This window comes from Ursus americanus, chromosome 3, assembly GCF_024610735.1.
Source record: "Ursus americanus isolate L20-20 chromosome 3, mUrsAme1.1.p, whole genome shotgun sequence".
Lineage (NCBI taxonomy): Eukaryota > Metazoa > Chordata > Mammalia > Carnivora > Ursidae > Ursus > Ursus americanus.
The window spans coordinates 53,802,701-53,828,758 of record NC_142129.1 but is presented as its reverse complement, the minus strand read 5'-3'; the positions used below and the strand labels follow the sequence as shown (position 1 = coordinate 53,828,758).

The following is a 26,058-nucleotide window of genomic DNA, read 5'->3' as shown; positions in this document are numbered from 1 at the left end:
AAAGTAGGGAACTCCATGTTGAGTAAATAAAAGATGATGTGTCAGGCTATTTTTCATGCATGAGGAGTACACATTTTAAGACTTTTCCAAATGAAACCATAGATATGAGAAGATGAAATCAGTTTCCTTTCTGAGCCAAGTCAGTAACCATGTAATCAAGCAGTTTTCATATTGTTAATTCATGCCTGAAAGAAAACAACGCCTTGACAGAACACTGTGCGTTGCGCATACAGTGAGACCGTGCAGACGTTTTCTGACAGCTAATCAAAAGAGCAAATCTAAGGCTTTAAAGGTATTAAAACATTTCCAAATTTTCTCCCAGGGCATAGAAAGAAACAAGTAAAGTCATTAAACAACAAATATTTGAAGTTGGAGTTGATAAAAATGTCAAGAATTTCAAGTGGCCTCTGGTGTGTTTTTCAAGTTGGGATTTTAATTTCATTTAACACGGAACTTCCCCCCTTCCTAAATCTTCAATGACTGACTAAATAAATTTGAAATAAAAGAATAACTACCATAATTTGAAAATGCAAAAGACTAACTTTGAAGGCCTTGAAATAAGACAAAATATTAATTATAAGGATGCTTCATATTTAAATATAATTGCAATGAACTAGCAAATTGTGAATGCAAATACAAAATACAAATCTTGTGATTGATCTGTCGTTATGTTTTTAAGATGAATATTTGCTGTGAATGGCCCTACAGTTGTATAATGACTTTCCTTTACTGAACACTAATAAACATTTTAGAAATGTTTCTGCTATCTCAGAAAGTAACAAGAATAGAGTTACAGATTTTATTTTTTTTTAATATGGCTTTTTAAATTTAATTTTTAAATTTTTTTTATATGGCTCTCTGTAGGGACCCAGGCTCTGAGACCTGTAGAATGGATATATTCCTGGATCATCTCTAATATAATGCTGTACTGATAGGCTAAAGATAGAGACAAGATAACAGAAGAGAGTTATATACCTTTGACCCCTGTTATTTAATGGAATTGATTGGACTGAAGTGTGACAGGAAGAGGTAGTATTGAAATGACACTGGGAATATTTTATAATACCAAGGCTTTAAAAATCTTTTCCAGCCTTTCCTTCATGGTATAGAAATTACCATGTAGTCAATGAAAATTCTTAAGAGTCTTCAAAACTACTTGACCTTTTCTGGTCTACAGTATCTTGGAACTCCAAGCAGCCATGGCTACATGGGAGATAACCCTGAGACAGACAGGAGAATACAGTGAGAGACAGAAATTGTGAGGCAATTATTGCAAGATGCCACGGAGACAATCTTGACCCCACCTATTGTGGTGGGGATTGTCTAAGAGGAATGCGCATCTTCCCAAGGTATATTACCTGGGTAGTCAGGCATGCTGGTCAGGGAAAATGAGATTCTTCAGGATACCGCAACAAATATCTCCCTGCTTCTTAGTTGCCCCAACTAGTTACTCCCTCTCTATACCTCACAAGCAATCCAAACCACCAAATAAAACTAAAGAAAGGATGCACTTCCCTTTTTCTCTTTTGGTAAGAACGATACTTTCACAGAAACACACTTAGTATTGAACATGTACTTACACGACAGTAACAGAACTGCAGAATTTTCTTCGTGACGAAAGGAAAAAAGGAATGGGAAAATGAGACTGAACTTATCATTTTAAACTGACCTGATCCAAATGGCTGTTCCACAGATGGCCGCCCCTGGAGACTGGAGTTGAGAGGATATACCGTATAGCATCTGGTTATCAGGTGGTCTGTTAAAATGAGAGTAAGTTTACACAAAATTTGCCAAATGAACCACATTTCCTAACAGAAGGATAGAAAAACAGTCAAACAACATGTTCCTGCACACTTGGAGATGAATGTATTCTCTGTCCTCTGTCACACTGATGAGGCCTTGCCTGAGAAATTCATTCAAAGGTGAAAGCAAACACATTTGACAGCAAAATCAGTCTGGTTTGTAGTTGAATTTGACCACTCAGTCCTCTTTGTAACACAGACCCTGGACTGTGTAGAGTTCGAGATATCATGTGTTACTCTAAATCCGTTCAGCACCTGGGCATACTGGATATTTACATATTGTTCATGCCAGGGATGCGCTGCCATTCTGGTGAACCCCGGATCTTGAGTGTCACTAAAATTCACCAAACTGATTTCCAACGATCTTTATGTTGATGTTCCCTCTGGTGTTTATTTAGTCACTTGAAACCCTCTGATGGTGAAGCCGTGCGCTTCATTGCTTCAACACTACCTACTTATGCCTCAAGTGTGCACTAGAGTCAGTTAACCCACACGTTATTCTACTCTTTTGCCACAGCACTTTAAAATAAGTTACCAACATAATATTTAGGCAAAGATTTCATAGTAAAGAAGAAGGGAAACTTATTCTGAGGAATCAAATGAAATAAATCAAAAGAAGGGAGAAAATTAATAATATGCAACATATAATATCAGGGATACTCAAGAATAAATTAAATCTATCAAAGAGAATAATCTGAGATCAAGAAATAGTGCCTCATTTAAAAATAAAATTATTGAGTTTAAATGTGCAATGGAGACTGTGAAAAGCCGATGAGATACTACGGAAAATTAAGCCAACAAATTAGAAGGACAATTAAAAGAATTCTCCCAGAACACAGCAGAAAAGGGGAAGGAGATAAATGAAAGGGGGAAAAAAAGAAATAAAAGATATGAGGGATTCAAAATATGTGCACTATAACAAAATGCGTATAATATGAAACCCAGAACATGAGAACAGAGTAGTTTTTACTATTTAGGAAATCCAAAATTGCCAGCCGAATATTTGTTCAACAGCTATTAATTTTAATGCAGAATTTGGGGCACCTGGATGGCTCAGTCAGTTGAGTGTCCAACTCTTGATTTTGGCTCAGGCCATGGTTGTGAGATTGAGCCCCTCAGTGGGCTCTGCACAGTGGGGAGTCTCCTGAGTACTCTCTCTCTCCCTCTGCTCCTCCCCCGCTCTCCCTCTCTAAAATAAATAAATAAATCTTAGAAGAAAATAATTTCAATGCAGAATTTGAATAATGATTGTCATTCTAGATCTGTATTGTCCAACATGGTAGCCACATGCCACAACTGGCTATTGAGCGCTTGAAATACATCTAACCCAAATTGAGATGTAGTGTAAGTGAAAAATTCATGCTGATTGTAGCTGAGTATGAAAACAATATGAAATACCAATTACAAAATTTAACATTGTTTACATGATGAAATGTTTGATATGTTAAGTTAAAATATATTACTAAAATTTATTCATCTGTTTTTCACTTTTTCAATGTATTAGAAAATATTTTTAATGGACAGTGCTGCTCTTTTATTGGACAATAGTATCTTGCCTTCGAACCATTTTGTTGCTCTTACTTAGAATTACTTTCAAAGCCTTGGGGCGCATTCCTGGGAAAACTTTAGAAGCAAATTTCACTTGAATGTGGACTGGATCTTGGAAAACAGTCAAAAGTCATTTTGAACTAAGTCTGTTAAATGAGGTGGTGATAAAATTGGATAATACATGAGGAGTCAAAAACAAAGTTAAGCAACTAAATATTGAATCTTCTAATTTCGAGTGACTCATAGATTGGATTGTAGTCCATCTCTTCAGACTTCAGTTTCCTTTTCTATAAAATTAGAAGTTTCTGCTAACCTATTTTGCAGCCTTCTTAAGCTCTCTTATAATTTTGTAAATAATTTCATTTTAGCCTTAATGTTACAAGGTTGTGGAATTGGTTTTGGACTCTGCTGAAATACCTAAAGAATTATATTTTAGCCGTGTTCAAATCCATTGACGGCACTATTCTCCACTGAGAATAGAGACTTTAACTATCATAATACAGGCCCACTAAGGCAAGCATTTCCTATTTTTTTCTTTCCCTTTTGTGTGTGATTTCACTGGGCCTTCTCTTGGTAAGTGAAATAAAGATTTACATACTCATACACCATACTTATTTGTCCCTATAAAGACCCTTAAATTTCACAAAATAGTTCCTTCACTCTTCCTTTTTTTCCCCCAACTATTTTGATTAATAAAAGGTATTTTTCATTGCATTTGATTTATTGAGCCTACGTAGTTATACTATTTCTTACATTTTGATAATTATTCTTTTGATGATGTTAACTATAAACACTTTAATAAGAACTGAAAAGAATAGAATTATTTTAAATGGTATTTAGAGAAAAGTCTTTCAAAACTAGGTGAATAGATTTATAAAGGTAATAAATCTTTTGGTCTTTTTCCATGTGGTTCTGGCAGAATTTGCAATAGAAAAATAAATAAAATTCTTCCACTGCAAATGTATCTGTTATGTCTCTGAGCAGGAATGTGCTTTTTAATAAAACATTGAATGTGCATATGCTTTTTTAGTCAAATAACCTAAGGGTAAAAATACATATTCGGTTATAACCTCAAACGCTCTGAAGTTTTCCCCTCTATTTTCAATGAAGTCTACTACAATCACATTTTTTTTTCAAGGACTCTAGGAAAAAATGCTATATTCTTCACAAACTTCTGTGTGTAGTTTGTGTATTTTTGGCTGGTACAAAGTTTTTTCATATGGCCTCTAAGAGATAACATGAAGCCAGTCCACACCAAATAAAAACAATCAAAGGCATCTGTCAATGAATTATTTAATTAAACATCAAATAAATATTAATTCTGGACATAGTAACAGGCATTTTATCTGTGACCTGAGATTTTCCAATCTTCAAGATAAATTTCAGTTCTATCTCAATGTGATAATTAAGTTGGAAAAACAATTCTTAAACACAGTAGGGGCTCACAAAATATTTGTTGAATAAATGAACCGTTGAACTATGTTGTAATAATAAAAATAACTAACGTTTATTAAGTGCCTGTTCTGTGCCAGCACTGTGTAAGAATATGATGTAATTTAATAGATACAAGTTTGCTCAAGTTATATATTTTTTAAGTCTTTAATTCTGATTAGTTAACATACAGTGTTATATTAATTTCAGGTAAACAATTTAATGATTCAACATGTTCATACAACACCCTATGCTCATCACAAGTGTATTCCTTAATCCCCATCCCCTATTTCACCCATTCCCCGAGTCACCTCCATTCAGGTAACCACCAGTTTGTTCTCTATAATTAAGAGTTTGTTCCTTCCTTTGTTTCTCCCTCTCTCTTATTTTTTCCCTTTTGCTTGTCTGTTTTCTGAAATTCCACATATGAGTGAAATAATATGGCTTTTGTCTTTCTCTGACTGACTTACTTCACTTAGCATTATACTCTCTAGCTTCATCCATTTCATTGCAAATGGCAAAATTTCATTCTTTGCTATAGCGGAATAGTATTCCAGTATACGTACGTACATACGTACGTGTGTGTGTGTGTGTGTATAACTTCTTTGTCTATTCATCAGTTGATGGATACTTGGGTTGCTGCTTCTACATCTTGGCTATTGTAAATGATGTTGCTATAAATATAGGGTTGCATGCATCCCTTTGAATTAGTATTTTTGTATTCTTTGGGTAAATACCTAGTAGTCCAATTGCTAGATCATAGAGCAGTTCTGTTTTTAACTTTTTGAGGAACGTCCATGCTGTTTTCCACGGCAGCTGCAATCTTTACAGTTTGCATTCCTACTAACAGTGCAAGAGAATTCCTTTTTCTCCACATCCTTACCAGTACTGCTGTTTCTTGTGTTGTTGACTTTAGCCCTTCTGACAGATGTGAGGTGATATTTCATTATATTTTTTATAATAATTTTTTATTACGTTATGTTAGTCACCATACAGTACATCCCTAGTTTTTGATGTAAAGTTCCATAATTAATTATTTGCATATAATACCCTGTACACCATGCAATACGTGCCCTCCTTAATACCCATCACCGGCCTATCCCAATCCCTCACCCCCCTTCCCTCTAAAGCCCTCAGTTTGTTTCCCAGAGTCCATAGTCTCTCATGGTTCATTCCCCCTTCTGTTTACCTCCCCTTCCTTCTTCCCTTCCTTCTCCTACCGATCTTCCTACTTCTTATGTTCCATAAATGAGTGAAACCATAATTGTCTTTATCTGCTTGACTTATTTCACTTAGCATAATCTCCTCCAGTCATGTCCACGTTGCTGCAAATGTTGGGTAACCATTCTTTCTGATGGCTGAGTAATATTCCATTGTATATATGGACACATCTTCTTAATCCAGTCATCTGTTGAAGGGCATCTCGGCTCCTTCCACAATTTGGCTATTGTGGACAGAGCTGCTATGAACACTGGGGTGCATATGGCCCTTCTCTTCACTACGTCTGTATCTTTGGGGTAAATACCAAGTAGTGCAATGGCTATCATAGGGTAGCTCAATTTTTACCTTTTTGAGGGACCTCCACACTGTTTTCCAAAGTGGCAAAGAAGTCAAACTGTCTCTCTTCGCAGATGACATGATACTCTATATGGAAAACCCAAAAGACTCCACCCCCAAACTACTAGAAGTTATAGAGCAATTCAGTAATGTGGTGGGATACAAAATCAATGCTCAGAAATCAGTTGCATTTCTACACACGAACAACGAGACTGAAGAAAGAGAAATTAGGGAATTTCATTGTAGTTTTGATTTGCATTTCTCTGATGATGAGTAATGATGAGCCTCTTTTCATGTGTCTGTTGGTTATCTGGATGTCTTTGGAAAAATGTATGTTCATGTCTTCTGTCCATTTTTTTCTTTTTTTAAAAGATTTTATTTATTTATTTGAGCACGTGCAAGAGTTGGGGGAAGGACAGAGGGAGAGAAAGGGTCTAAAGCAGACCCCTGGCTGAGCACAGAGCCAGACTCTGGACTCAATCTCACAATCCTGAGATCATGACCTGAGCTGAAAACAAGATTAGGATGCTTAATTGACTGAGCCAGCCAGGCACCCCTCTTCTGCCCATTTTTTAATAGGATTATTTGTGTTTTGGGTGTTGATTTTTATAAGTTCTTTATATATTTTGGATACTAGGCCTTTATTGGACATATCATTTGCAAATATTTTCTCCCATTCTGTAGGCTGCCTTTTAATTTTGTTGATTGTTTCCTTCACTGTGCAGAAGCTTTTTATTTTGATATAGTCCCAATAGTTTATGTTTGCTTTTGTTTCCCTTGCCTTAGGAGATATACCTTGAAAGAAGTTGTTACAACTGATATCAAAGAAGCTACTACCTGTGATCTAGAATTTTTATGGTTTTAGGTCTCACATTCAGGTCTTTTTTAAAAGATTTTATTTATTTATTTGACAGAGAGAGATACAGCCAGCGAGAGAGAGAACACAAGCAGGAGGAGTGGGAGAGGAAGAAGCAGGCTCCCTTGGAGCCTGATGCGGGGCTCGATCCCAGGACCCTGGTATCACACCCTGAGCTGAAGGCAGATGCTTAATGACTGAGCCACCCAGGTGCCCCTCACATTCAGGTCTTTAATTCATTTTGAATTTATTTTTGTGTATGGTGTAAGAAAGTGGTATAGTTTCATTCTTTCACTTTTTGTTGTCCAGTTTTCCCAACACCATTTGTTGAAGAGACTCTTTTTCCCACTGCATATTCTTTCCTGCTTTATTGAAGAATAATCGATCATATAATTGTGATTTCATTTCTGAATTTTCTACTCTGTTTTATTGATCTATGTGTCTATTTCTATGTTAGTACCTTACTATTTTGATTACTACAGCTGTGATATATAACTGAAGTCTGGAATTGTGATGCCTCCAGCTTTGTTTTTCTTTTTTAAGGTTGCTTTGGCTAGTTGGGATCTTTTGTGGTGCCATACAAATTTTAGGATTGTTTGTGAAAAATGCTGGTGGTATTTTGATAGGGATTGCACAAATGTGTAGATTGCTTTGGGTAGAAAAGACATTTTAACAGTATTTGTTCTTCTAATCCATGAGCATGGAATGTCTTTCCATTTCTTTGTGTTGTCTTGAATTTCTTTCATCAGTGTTTTATAGTTTTCAGAGTACATGTCTTTCACCTCTTTGGTTAGGTTTATTCGTGGGTATCTTACTGTTTTTGGTACAATAGTAAATGGGATTTTGCTGCCTCTCAGAGGTTTTGGACCATTGTGTTTTCATTTTCATTTGCTTTCATGTACTTTTTAATTTCTTCTTTGATTTCCTGGTTGACCCATTCATTATTTGGTGGCATGTAATTTAACCTCCCTGTATTTGTGGTCTTTCCAGATTTTTTTCATGGTTGACTTCTAGTTTCATAGCACTGTGGTCAGAAAATATGCATGGAATGATTTTGATCTTCTTGAGTTTGTTGAGGTTTGTTTTGTTGCACAAGTTATATATTACCCCAGTTTGATATGAGGAAAGGAGTTGCAGAGTAGTTGGGTAATTGACTTAGGGCCACCTAGGTAGTAAATTATGGTGTTGGAATTTGGATCTAGGTCCAAAAAACTAAAAGACTATCATCTGAAGCCACCTGACATTGTCATCCTAACACCATGATGTTCTGAACCTCTGATCGTATGTCATGACACATCCAGGTATGGTCAGCTAATTGTAGATCATGATCAAGCATGGGTGGTTGAGAATGAAATTTGACCACCAAAATGGTAGAGGCTGTGAAGAATTGACTCAGAGCAAGTTCAGTATTCCAGGCAGTCCATATTATCCAATGTTAATGATCATAATATGATGACATTGATTTTGTTATATAGCTCACATATTTGAACATGCATAAGAAATATATCGTATTGGTTTTCTATTGCTGCTGTAACAAAATGCCACACACTTCATGGCTTAAAGTAAACCAAATTTATTATCTTACAGTTCTTCAGGTTAGAAGTCCTAAAATCAAAGTGTTGGCAGGGCTGCATATCTTTCTGGAAGCTCTTGGGGAGAAATTCTAACTTTGTAGTTTGTTGAAGATTTTTTTTTTTAATCAAGAATAGATATCGTACTTTATCAAATGTTTTTTTTTTTTTTTGCTTCTATTGAAAGGATTATATGGTTCTTCAGGCTACTGGCATCCTTTGACTTGTGGCCTCCTTTTACCATCTTCAAAGCCGGTAGCAGTTGGTTGAGACCTTCTCATATCATATCATTTTGACCTTGTTTCCGTTGTCACATACCTTTCCCTGATTTCTTCCGCCTTCTTTTCCTACTTTCAAAGCCCCTTGTGATTACATTGAGCCCATTTGGATAATTCAGTATAATTTCTGAATCTTGAGATCCTAATGATAGTCACATATCCAAAGTCTCTTTTGGCACAGGTTCCAGGTACTAGGGTATGGATATCTTTGAGGAATTGTTATTTTATCTAACGTATATACTAGATCAGGTATCAGTGTCCTTCACTGTTAGTATTCAGTATCACCACCACTATTCACTATCATTATTCATTATCCTTTGCTATTTGTCTTGGGTTTCTTGAATTTATAAACCATTAAGACTTGGTTACCTGAAAAACATTGAGATTCTGAGATTTTGGAGGGAGTCTTCCTAGGATCAACACTAGTCAGTGAGTGAAGAATACAGGATAGAAGTTGAACTTTAATGCAATCACACAAAGGTCCTGGACAATCCCATGGAAAGCTGTGGAGTTGGTGTCCTTCAAAGTTGTATCACCTTGAGGCAGATACCTGGGACTTTGATATCCCTGCATCAACCAGTCAGTGGAAACAGGCTGCCTCTCCAACCTTCCCCACAATGGGTGTGGAAGAGGGACTCAGCTAAGAGCCCTCAGTAACCAATATCTCCGCAACCTGGGAGAATGAGTGTCTCCATCCTGAATGGATTCTGCAAAGCATGCACAACACAAACTAAGGCAATTCAGGAGCAATATTTTATGTAATGCTTTATGTCACTATTCTTCATTGTAGGAAAATCCAGGAAAAACTACTCTGAGTTAAATACATTCATTGAAGAGCAGTAGGACCCAGTATCCATAAATTCAGTGGAATTCAGTTTCTCGTTCTCTCTTGGCATAATCTATCCCCACAGGCACACCATTTATGATTTTTCCTATTTTTCTTCCTCGCTACAAAGTGACACTTGAAATAAAATGATGTCTTTTACCAGTGCTAATATATTTAATTAGATAAAGTATTTAATGATGGACACTTTCCTAAAACAAGAACAAATCCCACTTTCAATGCTGCAATAACTCATTCGTATTTAAGTTGTGAAAATTTATTATCTTCCTTCCAGGATGGTTTTTTGGATAGTAAAGGGAAAATATTCTTGACGTTATATTACCTCAGATCCCTTACTTAATTCTACTTCTCTAAAGAAGTGGACAGTAAAAAAAAAAGGGGGGGGGGAACAGTAATTTTCTATCATACAATTGGCAGAGGGAAAATGATCTCACCCTTCTTTCCTTAGCTATATCTGTGTGAAGAGCTCCAGGAAAGAGCAGGAGTAGAATAGGAATAAAGAGGTTCAGGGAATTAACATCCATTGTGACTCATAGTTAATATTTTTATCTTTTGAGAACCTGAGAAAAATTAGTTTGAGGACCCAGTTTCTTAGAAGTGTAACTGTCAGCAGTTCTGAAGCCCCTGGGGCAGTTTGAGGTCATTTTGCTATCTTTCATGCAAAAGAGGTAATCAGGTAGAAAATGAACTTAAGTAAACTATATGTCAGGGAAAAAAGTAAAACAAAGACTTCTCATGCTAACTTTCACAAAGTTGTTAAATACTCTTGACATCCTAGGCAATTAATGATTCACTGGTGAAAAAAACATTTTGGCGTGGGTGCTGATAAAATACAAATCATTTTTAATTTTTTTACTCTTTGCAAAGAAAAGGGGAAAAAGATATTCATTGATTTTCTTTTATTCTCTCCTTGATAAATAATATGCTAAAAATCATAGCAACTTGACATTATGGCATACAAAAATGTGTTAGTTTTCTAGGGCTGTCATAACAAAATATTTCAGATGGCTTAAAACCACAGAAATTTATTGTCTCACAGTTTTGAAAGCTAGAAGTCCAAAATCAATGTGTCAGCAGAGTTGGTTCCATCTGAGTGCTCTGGGAGAGAATCTACCCCATGCTTTTGTCTCGGCTTTTGGGGACAACTACAGTCCCGGGTATTCCTTGGTGTGTAGATGCATCACACCAATCTCTGCTTCTGTCTTTGCGTGGTGTTCGCTCTGTGAGTTTCTATGCCCAAATTCCCCTCTTATAAGGACACTAGTGATAAGGATTAGGGTGTACCCTAAGGACTTCATCTTACCATTTCATTGGTGAGAATTCTGTCTTGTGGCTACATCTTCCTGGGAGTGAGACCAGGAGGTACAGTCTAGCTGTGCTCTAAAGAAGAGGAAATAGGTTTGTTGTTGAACAAACCAACTCTACCTCAGGTATTTATGTAGAGGCAGTAATTATCTCTGACAGCAATCTGTGAGATCCGTGCCACAGAGTCTTCATCCTTAGCATCTTAACGGCCCATTCTCTCATAGAAACGTAAGGAATCGCATGGCTACCTTTGTGTCTACTACAGACTCCAAACTACTATTGGGAAATGTTGTGAGAAATCATTAGAAGGAGGGAATTAGAGATGAAACTCAGTTGCCGAAGCCTGACTTTTCATGGATTTACTCTTCAGTTCCACTAACATTTTTTGATCACCTACTTTGTGTAAGCACTGAGAATAAAACTATTAATAAGACACAGATTCTGATCTCAGGAATTTTTGTAATCTAAAAAAGGGACTCAACCATGTTCTTACGTTGAGATCCTATAGGTAGCTTTCAATTTTTTTGATGATCAGACTCCACCCTAAGACAATTAAATCAGAATCACTGGGGAAGAGAGCAGGCATTGGTATCATGTAAAAGCTTCTCAAGGAAGCCTAATGTCCAGACAAGGCTGAGAACTCCTCACTGTTTGGACCTTCCAGCCAATTATCTTACAAATTTTACCTATGGCCTGTAAATGTAGCTGAGGAAAGCCACAAACTCACATTTACTAGATTTAAATCCAAAACCGTAAAGGAGCACCCTTTATGTGATGCAGCCATTAGAGTCCATGCTTTCACCAGACTCTTAAAGAACTTTTTCAGATCTTTTCCTCTTTCACTCCCCCAGCCCCTTACTCTCAGCTGGTGACCTAACTTTCTCCTTCATTGAGAAAATATAAACAATTGGGAGAGAACCTCTACAGACTCACAAATTGAACAATTCAAATTGATAAAGTCAACCATTTATCAGTCTCTCTACCCACACATTATGATATACCATGTCGAATTTGGTCACAAAAACAAAAACTGCTTTAGGTATTTCAAGAATAAAAGAATTCAATACAGGGATTTGAAAAGATGGGCAGAGTGAAGATTAAGAAAACTTCTGTTACTATTTAAGAAATCAGAAGAAGTACAGGAATTATAGGAAACCACCACATAAGATCTCCACTTCCTACAGCACTACAGTGAGTAATTTGGAAGAAGGTACCTGGAAGCTCATGGAAAAGCTTATATATATGGTAGCCTAACTTATTCAACTCAAGAAAAAATCTTTAGCAATTCTCCCTCATCACCTAGTTCATCATTTTTTTCTTTTTAATGAATTGTTCTATGAGCATACCAAAATGCTGGCTGTTCATATTGTTCAATAGCCCATATTTTCCCTTATATCTTTGTCCACTTTTCCATCAACTCTAATCATGAATTTGTCCTTTTCCTCCCTTGCATCTTATATTTTGAAGTTCTATTGTTAAATTCATACATAATTTGAATTTTTTGTATCTTCTTGATAAATTGATATTTTATCATGAAATATCTGCTTTCATTCTTTAGTAATACTCTTTATTTTGCATTCTATTTTGGCAGAAATTAATAGAGCCATATTAGCCTTATGTTTAGTGCTTCCATGATATACTGTTTTTAACTCTTTCAACCTGTTTGTGTATTTCCTATTAAAGTATGTTTCATATAAACCATATATAGACAAATCTTTCTCCTTTATCCAGTCACACAATGTGTTTCTAAACTGGAAATAGAGTGTATATTAATTTGCATTTAATATGATGTTGCTATTATAAGGTTAAATCTTCCATTTAGAAATTTGTGTATTTATTTCATTTATTTTTGCTACAACCTTTTCCCCTTTTGAATTAATATTGTATTTTTTAACATACCATGCTTTATTGTGTTGCTTTTTTATCTATAACCTTATTGTTATTTTTGGTGGCTTCTCACTCTCAAGAATACAACATGAATCTTCACATTACTTCAGCCTAACTTCATATATTACTTCAGAAACATTTTTAAAACCTTGCTACAAACTCAGTTCATCACCTGCTGTCTTTTTTATTCTTGTATTTTTCTTCAATATGTGCCATAAACTCTACATTACTGTTTTTCTTTTTGCAGTCCATAATTTTTGTAAAGAAATTTAAAACCACACACACATACGCACACACACATACACAATTATAATAGAAAGATATTTTATGTTTTTGTGAATATTTGTCTTTTCTGAGAGTCCTCATTTTCTCCTGTCCATTCAGGATTTTATCTGGTACCATTTCCCTTGCTTTAAGACCACTGTGAAATTCTTGTACAGTTTTGCCGGAGATAAGTTCTCTCAGCTTTGTTTTTCTAAAAATGTTGGTATTTTACCTTCATTGGTGAAGGATATTTTCACTGGATAGACAAATCTAGGTTAACTTTTGTCTTTCATCACATTGAAGATTAAAGATGTCTCACTGTCTTCCTGCTCACACTTTCTCATCTGAAGTCATACTCATACTGTTCTTTCCTATGTAACGTGACCCCTCTCTCAGTTTATTTCTATTTCATGTTGCAGACTGTCACAAACTGTCCAGATGGCCTGGAGAGCTTTGCTTTTTGTCATCATTTAGAGACTTGGATTTCTTCGAAGCTGTTGATCTGCTGCACCTTTGGGTATACGTCTGTAAACTTTTTGTAAAGTGCCAGGTAATAAATATTTAGGCTTTATGAGCAACATACATCTTTGTTGTCAATTTTTCTCCCCTTCTCTTTTGTTACAAACCCTTTAAAAATATAAAATAGTGCTTAGCTGGAAACCACACAAAAGAAGACCAGAGGCTAGATTTTGCCTGTGGGTCTTAGCTTCCCAGCCCCTGCAGCATGGGCACCATGGTCTTCGTTGGTACAGTGGCAGCTGGATTGCTGCCGTGTCCAGCTCCCAGCAGGGAGTAAGGAAGAAGAGGATGTGGAGGAGGTGCACATAACGTTTTAAATCCTAGAGGTCCAAGACTTCTATTCACAGTCCAACTGATCAAGTTTTCATCACTTGACCACCCATTGCTTCAACAGAGGCAAGGAAATACAGTTTGTTGGTCAACTGTGTGACCATAGTACTGTTGAATGGGAAAAGGAAGAATGGAATTTGGTGAATGATAAGCAGTTTCCCTCACGACAGTTCTGAAATGGTGCCAACTTATCACCCTGCCTGTGACAACCATACTTTAGGTTATATGACTGGATGGATGAGCTCATACCACGTTGCAAATATCTTTGTAAAATACTTCATAATCTATTTTCCCATTCAGGAATGCTAAACCAAGGGAATAATTGTTAATTTATTTTTCCATCTATTCTTTTCTTGCCATCATGTTAAAATGTAATCATGTGAAAAAATTAGTGAAAATATCGAACATGTGGATTTCTAATTAAGAAAAAATTTTTGTTAAAACATATTATTTAGTATAGGATATGCTGAAAAATAAATTTATTAATGATATGCATATAAATTTGAACAGACAAGAATATTAAAATAGTACCTGCTTTGGGAGTTTGGAGGAAAAACTTTTTCTGAATCTCTCCATTGTAAAATATACTTATGCTGCAGACCAATTTGTTTTATTCAAAGTACTTTCCATCTACACTAGAGGCATGGCCCGAAGGCATTGCATACTCATGGTTCTGCACACCTTTGTGTGTTTGCAGTTAAGAGTCCAAACTAGATTCTATGAAGCTGGTTTAAGTTCTCTGCCTCTCCTTTGAATAAGGTGCTCCTTTTGGGTTAGAATTAGAATAAGTTGGAGGAAGTCTAGTTTTTAAATTAAGATAGGAAAAATAAAGCTGCAATCCACTGCAACCTTCAAAATGAAACTAGGCAGAATAACTGAATGTTTCTACTTATTGGCAGGGGGTTCATGTACTATGGAAAGGGCCTTACCCTATTCCTAATATTCATGAGAAGGGGGCATTATCGCACTTATTTTACAAATGAAGATGGTGAATTAATATCTCCTTTACAGCAATATTTTATATTAACTATTTCTGATCCCCAAGTTTGTATTACTTCCATTAACTTTGTTTCATGATACCCTGCAGTATCATGAGAACCCTGTTTGATGGATGCTATTACTGAGAACAAAATTTTATGGGTGCCTGATTATGACACTGATTTTTTTATACTTGTGTCCAGAAATAACTTTAGGGGCATCAAAAAATTAATTTCTTCTCTTTGTCAGAAATTATATACTCTATTTCACATATAAATCTTTTATTCAAAAACTGTCTATTTGAAAACATGATGTTTCCTTATCTTATTTAATTAATTCTGAGATATATTTCCTTCCCTCCTTTTTTAGCATCCCCAAAATTCTTCTGTGAAATGTAGTTTATGGTGCCTTACAATTGCTGTAATGGCCTGCGCATATATGATCTGGTCAAAGTCACTCATAAAGACGCCATTTAAAAATAATTATTGGCATTATCAGCACCACATATACTGAATTGGTGCCTTACAATTGCTGTAATGGCCTGCACATATATGAATCTGGTCAAAGTCACTCATAAAGACGCCATTTAAAAATAATTATTGGCATTATCAGCACCACATATACTGAATTCAATTGGCACTTAATTAATTAACTTATTTTATTTTTTCTCCAGATTCACTCACGTATCTTAGAAAGAGAGAGAGGCAGCATGTAAGTGGGGGGAGGGGCAGAGGGAGAGGGAGAGAGAGTAAGGATCCCCAAGGAGATTCCCCGCTGAATGCGGAGCCAGATGTGGGGCTCAATACCAGGACTCTGAGATCATGACCTGAGCTGAAACCGAGAGCTCGCCACTCAACCGACCGAGCTACCCAGGCACCCCTTAATTGACATTTTAAATAGCATCAGAAAGATTCTACACAATCATTTGTCACTGAAACAGAAAGTTATTGAATAGTCACTAAGTCATCAAGATGAACAATCAGGTATCAATTTGTATCAATGAGGCAAATATGAATTACAAAAATTACTACAATTCCACAATTGTTTGCAAATACCAAGTACTTTATAGGGCCTAATATAGCAAGATACTGAAAACTTATTGGAAAACAATTTGTTGAGACTTCTTGTCAAAAAAGTGCTATTATTCAAATTGGTAGAAAGTATGATGCTTGGCTTAGAACAAATCTTGTTATTTTAAGAAATGCTTTATCACTATTGCTCCTCATTGCAGAGAAGATGACATTTGGAGAAAAAACTGAACGTTAAAGACTTTGAGTTAAAAAGTGATTCAGAAGAATCAAATATTTATTGAGAAGAAATTTTAGAAATACTTTAACATTATTTTGCTTAAATTTTGCTTATAGGCACAACAGTAATATATTATTTAAAATTCATGTCTAAATATATCCAACATAGTCCTTTTTTAAGGATAATACGAAATGCTAAAAGATAAAAAGCTAAATTATACTTGGAGCAGCAGTGTTTTTTCTTTTTTAAAGGTGTATCAAATAGTTTGCCTTACAGTCAATATTATCTTAGATGGGATGAAACAAAGTATTACAAATATTATCATTGAGGTCTCAATTTAAATAATGTCACAGGTAATAAAAATATTGTTCTACATGAACAAAGGTATATAATTATAAAATACAAATTGGACCAATTATCATAGTAAAGAAGTTAAGGTTGTATAGACTAGTAGCCCTTATAAAAGGAAAGTTATTAAGAAAAGTTAAGGACTAGATTAGTGGCATCTTAACCTTAACATAAGATTAAACCTTTCTCAGATCAAGGTTAAAGAGAAGAAACCTAGAAAATCTTTTCATTAGTCCTTAAAATATATATACTTTTTCTTTCTAGCTGCCTGCTAGAGTCTTTACCTTTATCAGCATAGGGGTTATTTTAGGGACCTGAGGATACAGGTTTAACTAACTCATCCATAATTATTTCCTGTTAAAATTACTGAACACCAAGAACTGATGCCAAAGGGAAACAAAAGTGTGTGTTTGAAGGGCCATGATTAAACTACAGCTTTCAAGTGTGTACACATTGCCAGAGGGTTTAATGCACTTGTCTAGCAAAGCTTCTGCATTAATATTTGATTTCCAAAAGTTAAAATCAAGGAGCTTGGTTCATTACGGATTTGCATAGTTATATACTTTGGCATACTCAGGATATATTTAATTATTAATCAGATCTTTCTTTTTAAGGTATAATCTGCTGGTAAAAATAGGAGTTAGGTAAAATGTTATATGTTTCTCACATTTGTATTATTTTTTTAAATGTTCAGATCCAGACATAACACTGCAACCAATATGCCTTCCTCTTATGTTCCCTAGTGTGTTAATTAAAGAGAAAATGTTGCTCTTCTGGAGAATTTATTAAGGATTCTTAAAGACCAAAAATTCCTTACACCAAGGTGAGCCTTTAGAACTGGACCTACCTGAATTTCTCTTCTAGATGTAATTTAATTAGTTGTATGGTCTTCGATACGTTATTTAACCCTCGAAGTAGCTCAGTGCATTTGCCTGTAAAATGGAAATAATAATAATAGAATGGTAAGATTATAAATAGATAGACAGACATATATATATTTATATATTTAAATGGATATTTATATAAATCTATCTTACACAGTCCCTAGCTTTCAATAAACAGTCACTGCTTTTTTATTACTTTATTACTTTTTATTACTTTTTTATTACTGTTCAAATTACAATACAAAGTTTTATGTACATATACAAAGTTTTAAAGTACATATACATGTCGTTTTACTTATCAATTTATCAGTAAAATGTAAGCTCTATAAGAGTAAAGAGTATGCCAATTTTTTCTTTTACATTTCTGGCCTCAACATTTGGCACGTGGCATATACATGATCAACCTTTTTATTAAAAAAATGGATGGATGGGTATTTACACCTAATGAAGTAAGTATTTAATGGAAGTTGAACAGGTAACAAGGGCAATTTCTGACTGCAGTCAGCACACAACTCTTAAATGAACATTTTCAGCTTTTCTTCACTTTTCCTTTATTTACAGAGAGATCCATGCCCCAGAAAGTTCTTGTGATTTTGCTCAGAGACTGAGTTTTTCTTCAGTGTTAGAAGGAGTACTGTGAACACCAAGTGGCCCCATGACCCTGGGAAAGTCACATTCTCTATGATTCTAAATATCTCAGTCTCTAAAACGATGGATTCACACAAAATTATTGGTGTTAAAATATCTTCTTAGTAGAAGAAACTTCTCCCCAAAAGCAACTGCTTATGGAGGCCCACTATATAAGACTGTTATAACTAGAATTGGTGCCTGTGTATGGGAGTGGGGATCTGTGCCTCTCAAGAGAGGTGGAAAACCCAGTCCATCAAGTATCCTTTGAGTCAGGCTGCCTACCTCTTCCCACCCACCAGGACCAGGCATGAAAACCTTCCAGCCAACTCTGAGAGAGTGCTGAAGATCTACTGAGCCAAAGTTTGCAATTGGATAAGATGAACCCTCGGTTCTATAGCTCCTTTAATGTTCCGTAAAATGAGAATTTTTAGGTTCAGAAGACCCTATATTCCTATTTTCACCCATCACTTTTAAAAAACTGAGACAAATAATGAAAAAATAAGATTAAAGCCTCCTTCTTCATTTCAGGACACTGTGGTGGAGGTAAACCAGTAAGACTGGAACAGAACAATGAGCAAGAGGCTGGAACTGGACCCCAGATTAAGTCAGACTGAGTTTGTACTCACTCCATGTTATCACACTGACAACTTCATCTTAAGTAACCAATCAATAGAGTTAGAACAGACACCTTTTAAACTCATGGTGTGATGGAATTGATCAGCTATTTGGCTGAACTGACTGAGCTGTTTCTAGTACAATGTGGACACAGCCTGAGAGTTAGAGAAAGCCCGACAGCGCTTCGGTTTTTCATACTCCAGAGAAAGAAAACGCAGAAGAAGCAACAGGCAAGTAGAATGAAAGAAAATGATGGGTGGAGGAACAATCAGCAGGGGAGCAAGCAGTAGCCTACTCATGAGAGGTACAATGCTTGATTTCAAGGAAACTCTCCTCTGTTTCAAAAGGTATCTTAAAATAAAGAAATGTTGAACAGAGATGATGTGAAACAGATGGTGGGGAAGGGTAATTTAAGACGAAAAAGTGAAAACTGCAGCAATTAATATGCTATTCTTCGCTAAGAGGAAGATAATCTCAGTTGTTACTATGTAAAATTAATTTTTATCCTGTTACATTTCCTGGGTATAGTATCAATACTAACTTTCAACATAAAGCAGAAAGAAAGCTGAGTTGTTGGAAAATGTGTTACTACCACACACACACACACACACACACACACACACACACACACACACGCAAACACACGATCTGTTCCAAAGCCAAAGGAAATTTCTTTATAGCATTCTTTTACCACTGATATGTCACCATTTATATTCATTCATCAATCCTGGTAACTTTGGAAGTAGTTGTCTCTACTTGGTCAGAAATTCCACTCTGCTTTATTGTAAGCACCAAACAAAACCATCCTATTTTTTTTCCTGAAAAGCAGACTTTTCTTTAGCACAGTAAAAAAATATATATATTAAAGCATGGGAATTTTTTCCAAGAAATACTAATGAATATTCATGCATGGATCAAAGAATATAAATTATGAAATATCAACTTTCCTAAAAATCAGGGAATAAAAATTTCTGTGGAAGGCACTCAAAAAAAAAAAACTTTCATAAAAAAACTCACAGAAGTAAATGATAGGTGTATTTATGTTAGTGGTAAATTAGGACACATTTGGACAAACATGAGGAAGGAAATGGCATGCAATTGTGAATTCTGATCAATTATGAGGTACTTATGAAGTAATAGTGGCAATTAGAAAAAAGGTAATATAATCTCATAGAAATATAAAAACAGTGTAATTCCAAAATAGGCTTTTCCACTTTATTTTTCTCCACAGTGCTTATCTTCTTTTATTTTATTATTCCTAAGATCATTTACATCTTTTTATTTTGATCTCTCCTCATTACATTTACCACTGTATCCCCAACATTTTTTTAATAGCCAAACCATAGTAAGTGACAAATATTGATAGAATGAATATGTGGCAGTATGTGCCAAGAGATAGATCTGAGTCAATTTCCTTGAGAATAAAGAGAGAATCCTTTTGAAGCCAGACAAAAAGATCACATTAACTGTAGGAGGGATAAAGGCAATCTGGATTCAAATTCAAAGGAACTTTTAATGCTGGAAGGCAATGGAGAGATGTGTATAAATGTCATGGGGGAAAATGAGTTCAGATTGTAGTAAAGGTAGAGTGGCTTATATAAAGTTAACTGTCCTGCAAATAATTACTATAACAAAATAATGTAGAAACCAACTCGAAGCACTTTAGAACGACCAAAGACAGGCAGCAATTATGGTAGATTTTGACCCTTGAAAGAATTAAATGGCACTGAGTCAGATCCACATTTATTTGACTTTTCCCCAAAGGCATTTTCCAATTCATATGGCACAAGGCTGCTATAATTCAAGCAAAAATCTGTTGTTTTATCAGATTGGGCTGTCAGAGGACAGAGTTTAGACTACCAGATGAGCTATAAATTGAAAGGGAAATTCCTGGGAAGGAAAGAACCAAAGGGAAAGAGTCCCCAAATCAGTGTATAAATTTTCCTCAAATTCTTGGCTGACCTTTGAATGCACAAGAAAACTCCAAGAAATCTAGTGGAAAACAACAGCTGGAAATTTGAAAAAAACTGAGCAGATATCTTAACTCCTGGCAACTACAGAGGAGATACAATATAGCATCTGAGTTTTGTTTTATACACTTTGGGATTTCCATTGAAATTATAGAATGCCATAACTTCACAGTAAATACTATAAACAGAAACCTATTTGTAGATTAAGGCCAAAAGGAAAGACCCATGTTTATAAAAATGTAAGACTGAAATTCTACATGTTCAAGGTAATATTCAGCCGGTAATATTTTTTGCTCTCTAACACCAAACCAGTAATCTAACATTCAATAGAAATATTACTAGACTTGCAAAGAAAGAGGAGCGTTTACCTGTAGTTAAAGAAAAGCAACGCATAGAAGGAGACACTGAGGTGATCTGGGTGCTTATTCGACAAACATTTTAAAGCAATTATTATAAACATGTTTGAGGATATAAAGGCCATTCATGGCCAAAATGATTGGCCATGTGGCAAAGCTCAGCAAAAAGTAAAAACTATAGGGGCACCTAGGTACTCAGTCAGTTAAGCATCTGCCTTTGTCTCGGGTCATGATCCCAGGGTCCTGTGATCAAGCCCCATGTCAGGCTTCCTGCTCAATGGGGAGTCTGCTTCTCGCCTCGCTTTCTCTGTGTCTCGAATAAATAAAAATCTTAAAAAAAAAGAAAGTAAAAACTAGAAAAAAAACCATCCTGAAATATACATTATCTTAAATGGAAAATTCAGTGGATGGACTTAAGAGCAGATTAACAATGACAAATTGAAGGTCAGTAAATTTGGAGACACATTAATAGAAATTATCCATGTGAACAATGAAGGGAAAAATAATGAACATAAAATGAATCAGTGAAGACCCAGTGACTTGTGGGAAAATACCAATAGTCTAACATTTGCACATTTGAAGTCCCAGAGGGGAGGAGAAGATAATGAGGCAGAAGAAAATTTTGGAGATATAATGGCTGAGAACATCCAAAAATGATGAAAGACATTATATAACAGATCTAGGAAGCTCAGCAAATCACAAGGCACATACATAGAGAGAAAAGTACAAGCAGACACACCACGGTCAGACAACTGGAAGTCCAATATAGAGTGACAATCTGAAAGCAGCCAGAAAAAAATGACATCGTACATACAAGGATAAAAAGCATGCTGCCTCTTCATCAAAAATAATGGAAGGCAAACAATAACCAGGAAGCAGAGAAAGAAGGAGGAAAGGAGGAGGAGGACAGGAGAAAAACAACTATCAATCTAGAATTCCGTATCCAGCATATGTATTCTTAAAAAATGAAAATAAAATAAGGACACTTTCAGATAAAGACAGACTAGAAAATGTGTCTGAGGAAAATTAAGCTGCAAGAAATGCTAAAGGAAGTTCTTTAGGGTCACGTAAACTAAAACTAAATGAAAACACAGATGTGCAGGGAGAAATGAAGAAGGGACAGAATGGTAAAGCTTAGGTAAGTAGAAAACACTGCTTTTTTTCCCATGGATTTTTAAAGAGTATAACTATTTAAAGCAATATATTCATATTGCTATATTTATATAGCAATATATATTTACATACCAAATATGTATTATATACCATATATATATATTTATATATATATATTTATATATATATATATTTACATATATATATATATTTATATATATATATATATAAAATGATGTGTATAACAAAAGGAAATTTAAATTACAGGCCAAAAATAACATTTTATGTGATACAATATCAAATCCAATTGGACTGTGATAAGTTAAAACATATATTGTAATCCTTACAGAAAACACCAAAACTTCAAGAGGTTTGGCTAAATGTCAGGTCAGTATAGGAACTAAAATAAAGTTCCAAAAAGATATGTGATAAAGTAAAAAAGAGACAGGAAAGAAAGGATAGCAGGATAAAAACATTCCACAAACAAAATACCAAAAAATTGGATCCAGTAGTATATAAAGAGGATAATATAAGCCAATGAGTTTTATTGCATCAATGCAAGTTTGACTTAACATTGGAAAATTAAGCACTATAATTTACCATATTAATGGAATAAAGAGAAAAATTACAATCCTTTTGATAAATACGAAGGAAGCACGTAACAGATTTCAGCGCTTATTCATGATAAGAACTCTCAGCAAACTAGCAACAGCAAGGAACGTCCTCAGTCTTATGAAGAGCCTATGGAAGAACAAAACCATAGCTAGGACCACAGTCCCTGGTGAAGTACTGAGTACTTTCCCGGTAAGCTTGGGAACAAAAACGTGTTACCCATTTTGGTGTCTTTTGTTCAACATTGTTCTGAGGGTTCTAGTTACTTCACTAAAACAAAAAATAAAAAAAGGAAACAGGCAAAATAAAATCCATACAAATCAGATAGGAAAAAGTAAAATTGTCCTATTTGCATATGGCATGATCGTTTATTTAAAAATCCTAAAAATCTATGACAAGAATTAGAAAGCAAACCTAGGGAAACTACTTGATACAGGGTCAAGATACAAAATTCACTTGTAATCTATACTATCATCAAAAAATTAGAAAATAAAATTCAAAAATTCTGTTTATAATAGCATCAAATGAATACACTACTTGGAAATAAAATTAAGAAAATATGTGTATTTGTGGGATTTGAGCCAAATCCCAACTATTTGAGAGTGTGCTTTGAATGTAGATTTTGGTTTTATTACAAAGAATGTGTTGGAATATGCGAATCAGAAGTGGTGATCAAGGAAACTATGAATCATTTATTGCCCACCACATACACATTTATACTCATTCCGCAAGTTGATCAAGGAATCACTCAATTAGGCAGTTTAAACGGCAGTGAGACCTAGCAAAGCAGGAAGCACCCATTACTTTATTCTCAGAATTCGAGCCACTATCGGTTATCAGCTCAATTATCTATTTGCTCCTGTTTGAAGATCCCTTTGCTCAATATGCAAAGAGACTGGAATTACCTTACGGCTAGTGTCAAATGATTCGCAGCCCACTTGGCATATCCCACGAGACATAGGGAATTTGGTTGCTGGTGTGGCAGCGGCACTCTGGGTTTTATGCTCTTTGGGGTCCTGGACGTTTTCAACTTGCCTAATATTCTACTTGTTCCAAGTTATTGTTTTTAGCGGTGCCTTCACACTTCTAGTAAATGAGTCACATCTTTCTTATCAATGTTATGCTCCTAGTGAACAAGGATATGTGCAATAGATGCTACCTGTTTAAAGTTATGTATTACATAAACATGTTTGTAGCTGTCAGGTTGTTGCAATCTTAAGTACACGGCAGATTCTTTTCTTTTATAGACGAGGTAGTTCATGAAGATAGCTGTATTTTTCTACTGCTGCATCACAAATTGCCACAAGCTTCGCAATTTAAAACAATAAACATTTCTTATATCACCGCTTCCATGGGCAGGAGTCCCGGCATGGCTTGGCTGGGTCGTCTGCTTCAGGTCTTCTCACAGGTTGCGGTCCAGTTGTTGGCTGAGCCCTCTCAAGGCTCAAGCAGAAAAGGATCCACACCCAAACTCATTGAGATGGGAGCTGACAAAAAAATTCAGTTCTTTGCAGTTGTATGACTGAGGGCCTCAGCTCACAGAAGCCAGCCACAGTTCTCTGCCATTTGGTCCATCTCTTCAAGGTCAGTCTCTCTCTAGACAGCTAAGGTGGGGTCTTACACAACGATGCAATTATACACACAAAGTAAATTGGTAGCATGAAACGTTCGTTACAAAATTATTTATAAAACACAATCTGCTCCAAGGTTGTCTCATCCTTATTTCCACGTTTTTGTATCTGTCTTCTACGTTATGATTTAGACTCACTTCAAAAAACACCCTTTTTATCTTCTCTCTATATTAAACCACAGATTTTATCATAGCAGCAATAGTGAGTGCTTCTCCTGAGGTACCTTTACTGTAATTGCATAATGGAGACCATTCTTATGGATTCTTACATTCCTCTGTCTCAGTTAGGGGTAGAGGGGGCATTATCCATCAAATGGCCACTCTCAGAACAAGGCAGTAGTTGTCCAACTGCCAATAATCAATCGTCTCATTGTCCTTGGGGTGAATCAGTTGTACAACTTTCCATCTCTTGATAAATTGGGTAAACTATCCAAAAAGAATGCCATCGGATGATCTTAAAATTGGCATTTTCCCCCAGAAATACAAATTATTCTAGGGAATCTTTTTCTTCTGATTTTCTGTAACGCATATTTCAAAAATTGATTTGGTAACCAAAGAATAGAAATAACGGTTAGAGTATAGGTGCTTGCAACAATCATAAAAGTATTACCAGTAGTGAAAAAAAAACCAAAACACACCTTATGCCAGAAAACATTAGGAGGGTGAGGACAATAATTAATATTTCCATATATCTTCATGAACTTATCAAAACAAAAGTTACAAGATTTTTATTTGGATCAGATTGCTTTCTTCTATTTTGATACAATTGATGTTGGGATGACTCTATGTATCTATAATCTCCCCTGAAATTAGGTATTCTTCTTTTGTCTTAACCAGATTCTACCTTTCTTGGGGAGTTCTTGTGTTGGAGTTACCTCAGAGACTGGTATCATAGAGCATGTTTACAAACTATCCACTTGTATAATTTTTGCTTTTATTCTGTTAAATGTCTCATTGACTTGATACACCATGAAATTTCCAGTATTTATCTTTTCTTTATCTGCATTTTAGGAACTCAGTCCCTCTCTCAGTGATACTTATTTCACCGTAAGTGTTTAAAAGGTGAAATTTTCATATTATTGGGTTACCCCAATCCTCTTGGAATTAAAATGGCTTTTTTTTAAAGGTGTTATTTATTTATTTATTTGAGAGACAGAGAGGCACAAGAGCGGGGAGGGTCAGAGACAGAAGCAGACTCCCTGCTGAGCAGGGAGCCCAATTCGGACTCAATCCTGGGACTCCAGGATCATGACCTGAGCTGAAGGCAGTCACCCAACCAACTGAGCCACCCAGGTGCCCCTAAAATGGCTTTCTTGGGCTATCTGCTTAAAGTGTTTGTGGGTGAGGCTCAATAAATTGTTTTCTACAGAGTAAGCCTTTTATTTGTTTACTTGTTCACTTCTGGTATCAGCATTAATCCTATAGGAGGGTAAACCATCAGTACTTCCAAAGAAGGATTTGCAGGTTTCCTCGCAAATATAG

The 26,058-nt window shown here is 35.5% G+C and overlaps 1 long non-coding RNA gene across 1 annotated transcript in view; it reads right to left on the bottom strand.

Annotated features, from left to right (window-relative positions):
* Positions 1–590: 590 nt before the first annotated feature.
* The window catches only part of LOC148110393 (uncharacterized), a 122,050-nt gene continuing 96,582 nt past the window's right edge, over positions 591–26,058 (bottom strand). The window contains exons 3-4 of the long non-coding RNA XR_015723946.1: positions 17,614–17,698; positions 591–1,756 (exon numbers count right to left, since the gene is read on the bottom strand). This is a non-coding gene — a long non-coding RNA (uncharacterized LOC148110393). The remainder of the gene's footprint in view (positions 1,757–17,613; positions 17,699–26,058) is intronic.